General features: G+C 47.1%; 1 protein-coding gene across 2 annotated transcripts in view; it reads left to right on the top strand.

The window, feature by feature from the left end:
• The first annotated feature begins 244 nt into the window (after window positions 1-244).
• Window positions 245-12,728, top strand: part of LOC137300753 (divergent protein kinase domain 1B-like) — a 142,060-nt gene continuing 129,576 nt past the window's right edge. The window contains exons 1-3 of one of the 2 annotated variants that reach the window (XM_067970029.1): window positions 245-404; window positions 1,903-1,993; window positions 2,076-2,298. The gene's annotated coding sequence lies outside the window, so the exon portion shown is untranslated. The remainder of the gene's footprint in view (window positions 405-1,902; window positions 1,994-2,075; window positions 2,299-12,728) is intronic. The other variant, XM_067970030.1, reaches the window with a different exon arrangement.

Raw genomic sequence — 12,728 nt, 5'->3', positions numbered from 1 at the left:
AGAAAATTGTGTGGATTCAAAATCGTCCAGTGAAAAGAAATTGTTCCATAGCGGAAAGGCGCTGCGGTTAATGTGCTGAGTATAAATATATAAATATCTCAGCTCAGTGTTTGCTGTGAGACACAGATTAGCAGCAGCAGGATGACTGTTTGTTACAAGAACTCTTTATCAATCCCAACAGGTAACGGAATTCCGGCTCGGATTGTCGGCCGGTTCTGATTTATAAACCAATTGTCACCGGATAAAAAGCCTAAAAGTCAGCGATTGGAACTTGTCGGGAGCGGAACCCGGAGCGGAGCCGAACTCGGAGCGTCTCCCGGAGCGGAGCCGAACTCGGAGCGTCTCCCGGAGCGGAGCTGAACTTCGGGTCCGGCCCAGATTCGATATCTGGGGGTCTCCCGTGGGTATGGAAACACTTTTAATTTTTTCTCTTCATTTGCGACAGTTGAGTTTTTACTGTAATAAATGTTGAAAATGTTCTCGGAATTCCCGGCTTGAGCCCATTCCGCCCGCCGATCCCGACCGCTGTCTGAGAATCCTCTTTATTCCGGGGCAGTTTTCATTTATTGTGTGAATTTCCACGGACTTGTTACTTGAAGAATAATTTTCATTAAATCGGGTTCACAAGATAGAACTCGAATTTTTAAATATAGAATAAAAATCTTTCATGTTTGAAATTCAGCCGGGGAGGATTAATGATAAACAGAAGCCGCTTCTTTTATGATGTAAAAAAATCTTCAGTAGAAAATATGTAAATTGTTTTTGAGAGTTCTGTGAGGTGGGGCGGGAGACATTGACCCCGGACTCCGCATCGAGACGGTCACAGACCCGAGTCCACAAGTGGAGCCAAAGCGGACTGAGCTGGACCTGAGCTGGGCTGAGCTGGACCTGAGCTGGACTGAGCTTGGACCTGAGCTGGACTAAGCTTGGACCTGAGCTGGACTGAGCTTGGACCTGAGCTGGACTGAGCTTGGACCTGAGCTGGGGTGAGCTGGACCTGAGCTTGGACCTGAGCTGGGCTGAGCTTGGACCTGAGCTGGACTGAGCTTGGACCTGAGCTGGACTGAGCTTGGACCTGAGCTGGACTGAGCTGACCTGAGCCTGGACCTGAGCTTGGACCTGAGCTGGGGTGAGCTGGACTGAGCTTGGACCTGAGCTGGACTGAGCTTGGACCTGAGCTGGACTGAGCTTGGACCTGAGCTGACCTGAGCCTGGACCTGAGCTTGGACCTGAGCTGGGGTGAGCTGGACTGAGCTTGGACCTGAGCTGGACTGAGCTTGGACCTGAGCTGGACTGAGCTTGGACCTGAGCTGGACTGAGCTTGGACCTGAGCTGGGCTGAGCTTGGATCTGAGTTAGACTGAGCTTGGACCTGAGCTGGGGTGAGCTTGGACCTGAGCTGGGCTGAGCTGGGCTGAGCTTGGACTGAGCTGACCTGAGCCTGGACCTGAGCTTGGACCTGAGCTGGACTGAGCTTGGACCTGAGCTGGACTGAGCTTGGACCTGAGCTGGGCTGAGCTGGACTGAGCTTGGACCTGAGCTGGACTGAGCTTGGACCTGAGCTGGACTGAGCTGACCTGAGCCTGGACCTGAGCTTGGACCTGAGCTGGGGTGAGCTGGACTGAGCTTGGACCTGAGCTGGACCTGAGCTGGGGTGAGCTGGATCTGAGCTGGACTTGAGCTGGGGTGAGCTGGACCTGAGCTGGGGTGAGCTGGACTGAGCTGGGGTGAGCTGGACCTGAGCTGGGGTGAATTGTGTGTAAATATAATGCGGGTTTATCAGATCCCGGGGACACTCTGGAGCTTTAGCTCCCATCGCAGGAGTCTGAAATTCCTATTTAGTTAAGGAATGGGGCAGAAACAGAGACATAACCAATTTTCATATACAGATTTTAAATTTCAGCAAGTTAACGAGTTGCGCCGATCGATCTACCTGTGGCGGAGTGGAGGCGGAGAGACTTTGTGTCGGGGAATTACTCCGGGTCGAGAAAACGGTGAGGGAAATAAAGTATCGATTCAGCAATAAACAGTCAATCTAAACAATGTTTAGTTCCCGCACTTGCTATTTTTTTCTAGAAGTGGCCAGGACTGGATTGTGACCGTTTCCGATGGTACTGCATTCATCAGCTTTTTCCCGGGTCGTTTTGAATCCGTTCTTACGATGGATCCGATCAAAGTCCGGATGAGAAAGAAATTCTCCAAAAACAAAATCTGAACACAAATCAGAATCGCGCCGACACGGAGACTTTTCATACTGCACACAGACAGAGAGGAATTGTAGTGAATCGGGAAATGGCAGGTATGTTTCAGGTCGATTTGGCTCATCGAACGGTTAGAGCACTGAAGGAGGCTATTCGGCCCATCGAGCCCGTGCCGGCTCTTTGTAAGAGCAATCCAGTTAGTCCATTTCCCCGCTCTTTCCCAGAGCCCTGCAATTTTTTTCTCTTCAAGTATCTACCAATTCCTTTTTGAAAGCCACGATTGTCTCTGCCTCCATCACCCTTTCGGCAGCGCATTCCAGTCCCCCCTGAATAGTAAAGCATATAAATACTCAGAATGAGTTGTAGCCACATTGAACTACTGAGTTATAAATATCATTTAGAATAGTTATCAATGTAGAAAATATACACTAACTGGATACAAACCAATGGTCATCTTGCTAATGGAATTCAATCACCTGATCTAACGCATGACTCTCCTCAGTTTTAATTTGCAGGGGTTTATCTGGAAAAACATCGACACCCAGTTTAGGTCACCGGTGATCGGCTCAGCCTCTGTCCATGTCTCCCAGTTCACCCACATTTTGAAGCTGTCATTGATTTTTACATTGGACAGACTGTCTCTCTGTTGTGAGGGAAGGGAGTTGTCCAATGCCACAGGTCACTCAGGACCAGTCACTCTGGGGGGTAAAGGTTTACTCCAGGATAAAGCTCCAGAAACACTTAGAATCTTCTCAAAACAGAATCCTATTAAAAAATCAATTCAATATTCTTATACTCCATATTCACGCCATATTCTTTAAAAAAAATAAATCCAAGCGGTCCTGTCCCTGGACCTCGTCTCTGCTTCACAAGTCGTGTCTCGTTACAACTAAAAGTAAGATTTTAGTGAATGAAGATTTTAATTCTCGGATTTGTTTTCACTCCAGTGCAGTGGAAACTTTGTTTAAGTTATAGCGTGGGCCAGGAGCAGCTCCCAGGAAATTTATGGGCCGTGATTTAATGGACAATTTCTCCAGCTTGTGGATTTATTAAGTAATTACATTTTTTTTTACTATTTACAGCTTATAGCGCTAGTGAAATAAATTCCTGACTCGGGATTGTAATGTCGCCTCTTCCAATTCGTTTCTTTTAAATGAGGGATTTTATTGCTCTCCACATCAGACATACTCCCGACATACTCCCGTCCAACATGCTCTCCATATCGTATATACTCCCGTCCAAAATACTCTCCATATCGTATATACTCCCGTCCAAAATACTCTTCATATCGTATATACTCCCGTCCAAAATACTCTCCATATCGTATATACTCCCGTCCAAAATACTCTCCATATCGTATATACTCCCGTCCAACATACTCTCCATATCGTATATACTCCCGTCCAACATGCTCTCCATATCGTATATACTCCCGTCCAAAATACTCTTCATATCGTATATACTCCCGTCCAAAATACTCTCCATATCGTATATACTCCCGTCCAAAATACTCTCCATATCGTATATACTCCCGTCCAACATGCTCTTCATATCGTATATACTCCCGTCCAACATACTCTCCATATTGTATATACTCCCGTCCAACATGCTCTCCATATCGTATATACTCCCGTCCAACATGCTCTCCATATCGTATATACTCCCGTCCAACATGCTCTTCATATCGTATATACTCCGACCAACATACTCTCCATATCGTATATACTCCCGTCCAACATACTCTCCATATCGTATATACTCCCGACCAACATGCTCTCCATATCGTATATACTCCCGTCCAACATGCTCTCCATATCGTATATACTCCCGTCCAACATGCTCTTCATATCGTATATACTCCGACCAACATACTCTCCATATCGTATATACTCCCGTCCAAAATACTCTCCATATCGTATATACTCCCGCCCAACATACTCTCCATATCGTATATACTCCCGACCAACATGCTCTCCATATCGTATATACTCCCGTCCAAAATACTCTCCATATCGTATATACTCCCGTCCAAAATACTCTCCATATCGTATATACTCCCGTCCAACATACTCTCCATATTGTATATACTCCCGTCCAACATGCTCTCCATATCGTATATACTCCCGTCCAAAATACTCTCCATATCGTATATACTCCCGTCCAACATACTCTCCATATCGTATATACTCCCGTCCAACATGCTCTTCATATCGTATATACTCCGACCAACATGCTCTTCATATCGTATATACTCCGACCAACATGCTCTTCATATCGTATATACTCCCGTCCCACATGCTCTTCATATCGTATATACTCCGACCAACATGCTCTTCATATCGTATATACTCCCGTCCAACATGCTCTTCATATCGTATATACTCCGACCAACATGCTCTTCATATCGTATATACTCCCGTCCAACATGCTCTTCATATCGTATATACTCCGACCAACGTGCTCTTCATATCGTATATACTCCCGTCCAACATGCTCTTCATATCGTATATACTCCCGTCCCACATGCTCTTCATATCGTATATACTCCGACCAACATGCTCTTCATATCGTATATACTCCCGTCCCACATGCTCTTCATATCGTATATACTCCCGTCCCACATGCTCTTCATATCGTATATACTCCCGCCCAACATGCTCTTCATATCGTATATACTCCGACCAACATGCTCTTCATATCGTATATACTCCCGTCCAACATGCTCTTCATATCGTATATACTCCCGTCCCACATACTCTCCATATCGTATATACTCCCGTCCAACATGCTCTCCATATCGTATATACTCCCGTCCAACATGCTCTCCATATCGTATATACTCCCGCCCAACATGCTCTCCATATCGTATATACTCCCGTCCCACATACTCTCCATATTGTATATACTCCCGTCCAACATGCTCTCCATATTGTATATACTCCCGTCCCACATACTCTCCATATCGTATATACTCCCGCCCAACATGCTCTCCATATTGTATATACTCCCGTCCAACATGCTCTCCATATTGTATATACTCCCGCCCAACATGCTCTCCATATCGTATATACTCCCGCCCAACATGCTCTCCATATTGTATATACTCCCGTCCAACATACTCTCCATATCGTATATACTCCCGCCCAACATGCTCTCCATATCGTATATACTCCCGCCCAACATACTCTCCATATCGTATATACTCCCGCCCAACATGCTCTCCATATCGTATATACTCCCGCCCAACATACTCTCCATATCGTATATACTCCCGCCCAACATGCTCTCCATATTGTATATACTCCCGTCCAACATACTCTCCACATCAGACATACTCCCACCCAACATGCTCTCCATATCGTAAAAACTCCCGTCCAACATGCTCTCCATATCGTATATACTCCCGCCCAAATTGCTCTCCATATCGTGTATACTCCCGTCCAACATGCTCTCCATATCGTATATACTCCCGTCCAACATGCTCTCCATATCGTATATACTCCCGCCCAACATACTCTCCATATCGTATATACTCCCGCCCAACATGCTCTCCATATTGTATATACTCCCGTCCAACATACTCTCCACATCAGACATACTCCCACCCAACATGCTCTCCATATCGTAAAAACTCCCGTCCAACATGCTCTCCATATCGTATATACTCCCGCCCAACATACTCTCCATATCGTGTATACTCCCGTCCAACATGCTCTCCATATCGTATATACTCCCGTCCAACATGCTCTCCATATCGTATATACTCCCGCCCAACATGCTCTCCATATCGTGTATACTCCCGTCCAACATGCTGTCCATATCATATATACTCCCACCCAACATGCTCTCCATATCGTATATACTCCCGTCCAACATGCTCTCCTTATCGTATATACTCCCATCCAACATGCTGTCCACATCAGACATACTCCCGACCAACATGCACTCGATGGGCCAAATGGCCTTCTTCCGTGCTGTAACCTTTCTGTGATTCTAGAAGATAAGGGTAATATAGTAGATGTGATATATTTGGATTTTCAAAAGGCCTTCGATAATGTACTGCACTGTAGACTCATGACTAAGGTCAGACCATGTGGAGTCAGGGGAGGGTAGCAGAATGGATAGCAGGCTGACTACAGAGCAGAAAACAGAGTAGGGGTTAAGGGTAGCTACTTGTCACTGGGTCTGGATGGGATGCATCCTAGGTTGCTGAGGGAAGTAAGGGTGGAAATTGCGGAGGTACTGGTCATAATCTTCCAATCATCATTAGGTACGGGGGGTGGTGCCAGAGGACTGGAGAATTGCAAATGTTACACCCTTGTTCAAAAAAGGGTGTAAGGATAAACCGAGCAACTGCAGGCCAGTCAATTTAACCTCAGTGGTGGGGAAACTTTTAGAAATGATAATCCGGGACAGAATTAACAGTCACTTGGACAAGTGTGAATTGATTAAGGAAAGCCAGCACGGATTTGTTAAAGGCAAATCGTGTTTAACTAATTTGATTGAGTTTTTTGATGAGGTAACAGAGAGGGTCGAAGGGGGCAATATGGTTGATGTGTATATGGACTTCCAAAAGGTGTTTGATAAAGTGCCACATAATAGGCTTATCATCAAAGTTGAAGCTTATGGAATAAAGGGGGCAGTGGTAGCATGGATACGAAATTGGCTAAGTGACAGGAAACAGAGTAGTGGTGAATGGTTGTTTTTTGGACTGGAGGGAGGTGTACAGTGATGTTCCCCAGGGGTCGGCACTAGGACCCTTGCATGGATAGACTGGAGAAGCTGGGGTTGTTCTCCTTAAAGCAGAGAAGGTTGAGAGGAGATTTGATATAGATATTCAAAATCATGAAGGGCCTGGACAGAGTAGATAGAGAGAAACTGTTCCCATTGATGGGGGAGTGGGACTAGCTGGATTGCTCTTGCAGAGAGCCAGCATGGACTCGATGGGCTGAATGGCCTCCTTCCGTGCTGTAACCATTCTATGATTCTACTCAGACTGGCAAAAGGTGGGAAGTGGTGTTCCCCAGGGATCGGTGCTGGGACCACTGCTGATCACCATTTACATTAATGGTTTGGATTCGGGAATTGGAAGTACAATTTCAAAATTTGGGGACAACACCAAATGACAACACCAGGTGTAGGTAATACAAAGACAGCAAAATGCAAGATGACATTAATAAACTGGAGAATGGGCGTGTAATTGGCAAATAAATTTCAATATAGATAAGTGTGAGGTGGTGTATTTTGGTCGGAAGAATAAGGAGGCTACGTACTGCTTGGATAATAAGAGTCTAAACAGGATGGAGGAGCCGAGGGATCAGATACACAAATCACTAAAAGTAGCAACGCAGGTTAATAAGGCCATAAAAAAGGCAAATCAGGCACTGGTGTTCATTTTTAGAGGTGTAGAATTGAAAAACAAAAAAGTTAAATTAAACTTGTATAGAACCTTGGTTAGACCACACTTGGAGTACTGTGCACAGTCCTGGTCTCCATATTATAGAAAGAATATAAGGGCATTGGAGAAGGTGCAAAAAAGATTCACAGGGATGATACCAGAACTGAGTGGATATACTTAACAGGAAAGGCTGAACAGGCTGGGGCTCTTTTCTCTAGAAAAGAGAAGGCTGAGGGGTGCCCCTGGCAAGGTCAGCATTTATTGCCCATCCCTAATTGCCCTTGAGAAGGTGGTGGTGAGCTGTCTTCTTGAACCGCTGCAGTCCGTGTGGTGAAGGTTCTCCCACAGTGGTGTTAGGGAGGGAGTTCCAGGATTTTGACCCAGCGATAATGAAGGAACGGCGATATATTTCCAAGTCGGGATGGTGTGTGACTTGGAGGGAAACATACAGGTGGTGTTGTTCCCATGCGCCTGCTGCTCTTGTCTTTCTAGGTGGTAGAGCTCACGGGTTTGGGAGGTCTGTCGAAGAAGCCTTGGCGAGTTGCCGCAGTGCATCTTGTAGTTGGTACACACTGCAGCCATGGTGCGCCGGTGGTGAAGAGATTGAATGTTTAAGATGGTGGATGGGGTGCCAGTCAAGCGGGCTGCTTTGTCCTGGATGGTATTGAGCTTCTTGAGTGTTGTTGGAGCTGCACTCATCCAGGCAAATGGAGAGTATTCCATCACACTCCTGACTTGTGCCTTGTAGGTGGTGGAAAGACTTTGGGGAGTCAGGAAGTGAGTCACTCGCCAAAAGAACACCCAGCCGCTGAACTGCTCTTATAGCCACAGTAATTATGTGGCTGGTCCATCGCCAAATCCCCCACCATCAACATCCTGGTCAATGGTGATCCCCAGGATGTTGATGGTGGGGGATTTGGCGATGGCAATGCCAATGAATGTCAAGGGGAGGTGGTTAGACTCTCTCTTGTTGGAGATGGTCATTGCCTGGCACTTGTCTGGCGGGAATGCTACTTGCCACTTATCAGCTCAAGCCTGGATGTTGTCCAGGTCTTGCTGCATGCAGGCTCGGACTGCTTCATTATCTGAGGGGATGCAACTGGAACTGAACACTGTGCAATCATCAGAGAACATCCCCATTTCTGACCTTACGATAGAGGGAAGGTCATTGATGAAGCAGCTGAAGATGTTTGGGCCGAGGACACTGCCCTGAGGAATTCCTGCAGCAATGTCCGGGGGATGAGATAATTGGCCTCCAACAACCACTACCATCTTCCTTTGTGCCAGGTATGACTCCAGCCACTGGAGAGTTTTCCCCCTGATTCCCATTGACTTCAATTTTACTAGGGCTCCTTGGTGCCACACTCGGTCAAATGCTGCCTTGATGTCAAGGGCAGTCACTCTCACCTCACCTCTGGAATTCAGTTCTTTTGTCCATGTTTGGACCAAGGCTGTAATGAGGTCTGGAGCCGAGTGGTCCTGGCGGAACCCAAACTGAGCATCGGTGAGCAGGTTATTGGTGAGTAAGTGCCGCTTGATAGTACTGTCGATGACACCTTCCATCGCTTGATGATGATTGGGAGTAGGCTGATGGGGTGGTAATTGGCCAGATTGGATTTGTCCTGCTTTTTGTGGACAGGACATACCTGGGCAATTTTCCACTTTGACGGGTAGGTGCCGGTGTTGTAGCTGTACTGGAACAGCTTGGCTAGATGTGCGGCTAGTTCTGTAGCTCAGGTCTTCATCACTACAGCTGGGTTGTTGTCGGGGCCCATAGCCTTTGCTGTATCCAGTGCACACAGCTGTTTCTTGATATCACGTGGAGTGAATCAAATTGGCTGAAGACTGGCTTCTGTGATGGTGGGGATATCGGGAGGAGGCCGAGATGAATCATCCACTCGGCACTTCTGGCTGAAGATGGTTGCAAACGCTTCAGCCTTGTCTTTTGCACTCACGTGTTGGACTCTGCCATCATTGAGGATGGAGATGTTCATGGAGCCTCCTCCTCCAGTTAGTTGTTTAATTGTCCACCACCATTCACAACTGGATGTGGCGGGACTACAGAGCTTTGATCTGATCCGTTGGTTGGTGGGATCGCTTAGCTCTGTCCCTGTAGCATGTTGCTTCCGCTGTTTAGCATGCATGTAGTCCTGAGTTGTAGTTTTACCAGGTTGGCACCTCATTTTTAGGTACACCTGGTGCTGCTCCTGACAGAACCAGGGTTGATCCCCTGGCTTTTTGGTACTGGTAGAGTGAGGGATATGCCGGGCCATGAGGTTACAGATTGTGCTCGAATGCAATTCTGCTGCTGCTGATGGCCCACAGCGCCTCATAGATGTCCAGTTTTGAGCTGCTAGATCTGTTCTGAATCTATCCCATTTAGCACGATGGTAGTGCCACACAACACGATGGATGGAGTCCTCAGTGTGAAGATTGGATTTCATCCCCACAAGGGCTGTGTTGTGGTCACTCCTACCAATACTGTCATGGACAGATGCATCTGTGACAGATAGATTGGTGAGGACGAGGTCAAGTAGGTTTTTCCCTCATGTTGGTTCTCTCACCACCTGCCACAGGCCCAGTGTGGCAGCTATGTCCTTCAGGACTCGGCCAGCTCGGTCAGTAGTAGTGCTACCGAGCCACTCTTGGTGATGGACATTGAAGTCCCCCACCCAGAGTACATTCTGAGCCCTTGCTACCCTCAGTGCTTCCTCCAAGTGGTGCTCACCATGGAGGAGGACTGATTCATCAGCTGAGGGAGGGCGGTAGGTGGTAATCAGCAGGAGGTTTCCTTGCCCATGTTTGACCTGATGCCATGAGACTTCTTGGGGTCCGGAGTAAATGTTGAGGATTCCCAGGGCCACTCCCTCCTGACTGTATATCACTGTGCTGCCACCTCTGGTGGGTCTGTCCTGCCAGTGGGACAGGACATATCCAGGGATGGTGATGGAGGAGTCTGGGAAGTTGGAAGGTATGATTCTGTGAGTATGGCTACGTCAGACTGTGGGACAGCTCTCCCCTCCCAATTTTGGCACAAGTCCCCAGATGTTAGTGAGGAGGACTTTGCAGGGTCGACTGGGCTTGGTTTGCCTTTGTTGTGTCCGATGCCTAGTGGTCCGATGCTGGGTGGTCCGTCCGGTTTTACTTTTATGACTTCTTGTAGCACGATTGTACAACTGAGTGGCTTGCTCGGCCATTCCAGAGCACAGTTAAGAATCAACCACATTGCCCCTAACCCTAACTCTAATGCAGGCCAGACTGGGGTAAGGACGGCAGGTTTCTTACCCTAAAGGACATTAGTGAACCAGATGGGTTCATCAGATGGTGAACAATCCGGAAGTTTCATGGTCTTTCAGATAATAGGGTTTGACAGGGTAGACATAGGGCAAGATTGTGACTGAATGGAAAACTTCACAAACCATACAACAACATAGAATCGTAGAATCATGCAACAACAATAGCACCTTTAACATAGTAAAACGTGCCAAGGCCCTTCACAGGAGCGATTATGAAACAAAATTTGACACCGAGCCACATAAGGAGATATTAGGGTAGGTGACCAAAAGCTTGGTCAAAGAGGGAGGTTTTAAGGAGCGTCTTAAAGGAGGAGAGAGGCGGAGAGGTTTAGGGAGGGAATTCCAGAGCTTAGGGCCCAGGCAGCTGAAGGCACGGCCACCAATGGTGGAGCAATTAAAATCGGGGATGCACAAGAGGCCAGAATTGAAGGAGTGCAGAGATCTCGGAGGGTTGTAGGGCTGGAGGAGGTTACAGAGATAGGGAGCGGCGAGGCCATGGAGGGATTTGGAAACAAGGATGAGAATTTTAAAATTGAGTTGGGATAAATGGTTCATTCTCGGACTGGCAACCAGTAGCCAGTGGTGTTCCGCAGGGGTCGGTGCTGGGTCCCCAACTCTTTACAATCTATATTAACGATTTGGAGGAGGGGACCGAGTGTAACATATCAAAGTTTGCAGATGATACAAAGATGGGAGGGAAAGTAGAGAGTGAGGAGGACATAAAAAACCTACAAGGGGATATAGACAGGCTGGGTGAGTGGGCGGAGATTTGGCAGATGCAATACAATATTGGAAAATGTGAGGTTATGCACTTTGGCAGGAAAAATCAGAGAGCAAGTTATTATCTTAATGGTGAGAAACTGGAAAGTACTGCAGTACGAAGGGATCTGGGGGTCCTAGTGCAAGAAAATTAAAAAGTTAGTATGCAGGTGCAGCAGGTGATCAAGAAGGCCAACGGAATGTTGGCTTTTATTGCTAGGGGGATAGAATATAAAAACAGGGAGGTATTGCTGCAGTTATATAAGGTATTGGTGAGACCGCACCTGGAATACTGCATACAGTTTTGGTGTCCATACTCAAGAAAAGACATACTTGCTCTCAAGGCAGTACAAAGAAGGTTCACTCGGTTAATCCCGGGGATGAGGGGGCGGACATATGAGGAGAGGTTGAGTAGATTGGGACTCTACTCATTGGAGTTCAGAAGAATGAGAGGCGATCTTATTGAAACATATAAGATTGTGAAGGGGCTTGATCGGGTGGATGCGGTAAGGATGTTCCCAAGGATGGATGAAACTAGAACGAGGGGGCATAATCTTAGAATAAGGGGCTGCTCTTTCAAAACTGAGATGAGGAGAAACTTCTTCACTCAGAGGGTAGTAGGTCTGTGGAATTTGCTGCCCCAGGAAGCTGTGGAAGCTACATCATTAGATAAATTTAAAACAGAAATAGACAGTTTCCTAGAAGTAAAGGGAATTAGGGGTTACGGGGAGCGGGCAGGAAATTGGACATGAATTTAGATTTGAGGTTAGGATCAGATCAGCCATGATCTTATTGAATGGCGGAGCAGGCTCGAGGGGCCGATTGGCCTACTCCTGCTCCTACTTCTTATGTTCTTATGTTCTTATGAGACGCTCCTGGACCGGGAGTCAATGTAGGTCAGCGAGCGCAGTGGGTGATGGGTGAACGGGACTTAGGGTGAATGGATGCGAGTTAGGATACGGGCAGCAGAGTTTTGGATGAGCTCAAGTTTACGGAGGATGGAAGATGGGAGGCCAGCCAGGAAACTATTGGAATAGTCGAGTCTAGATGTAATAACGGCATGGATGAGGGTTTC

This window comes from Heptranchias perlo, chromosome 31, assembly GCF_035084215.1.
Source record: "Heptranchias perlo isolate sHepPer1 chromosome 31, sHepPer1.hap1, whole genome shotgun sequence".
Taxonomy (NCBI): Eukaryota; Metazoa; Chordata; class Chondrichthyes; order Hexanchiformes; family Hexanchidae; genus Heptranchias; species Heptranchias perlo.
Note: the sequence above shows the minus strand (reverse complement) of the source record. Positions and strands in the feature narration are given on the sequence as shown.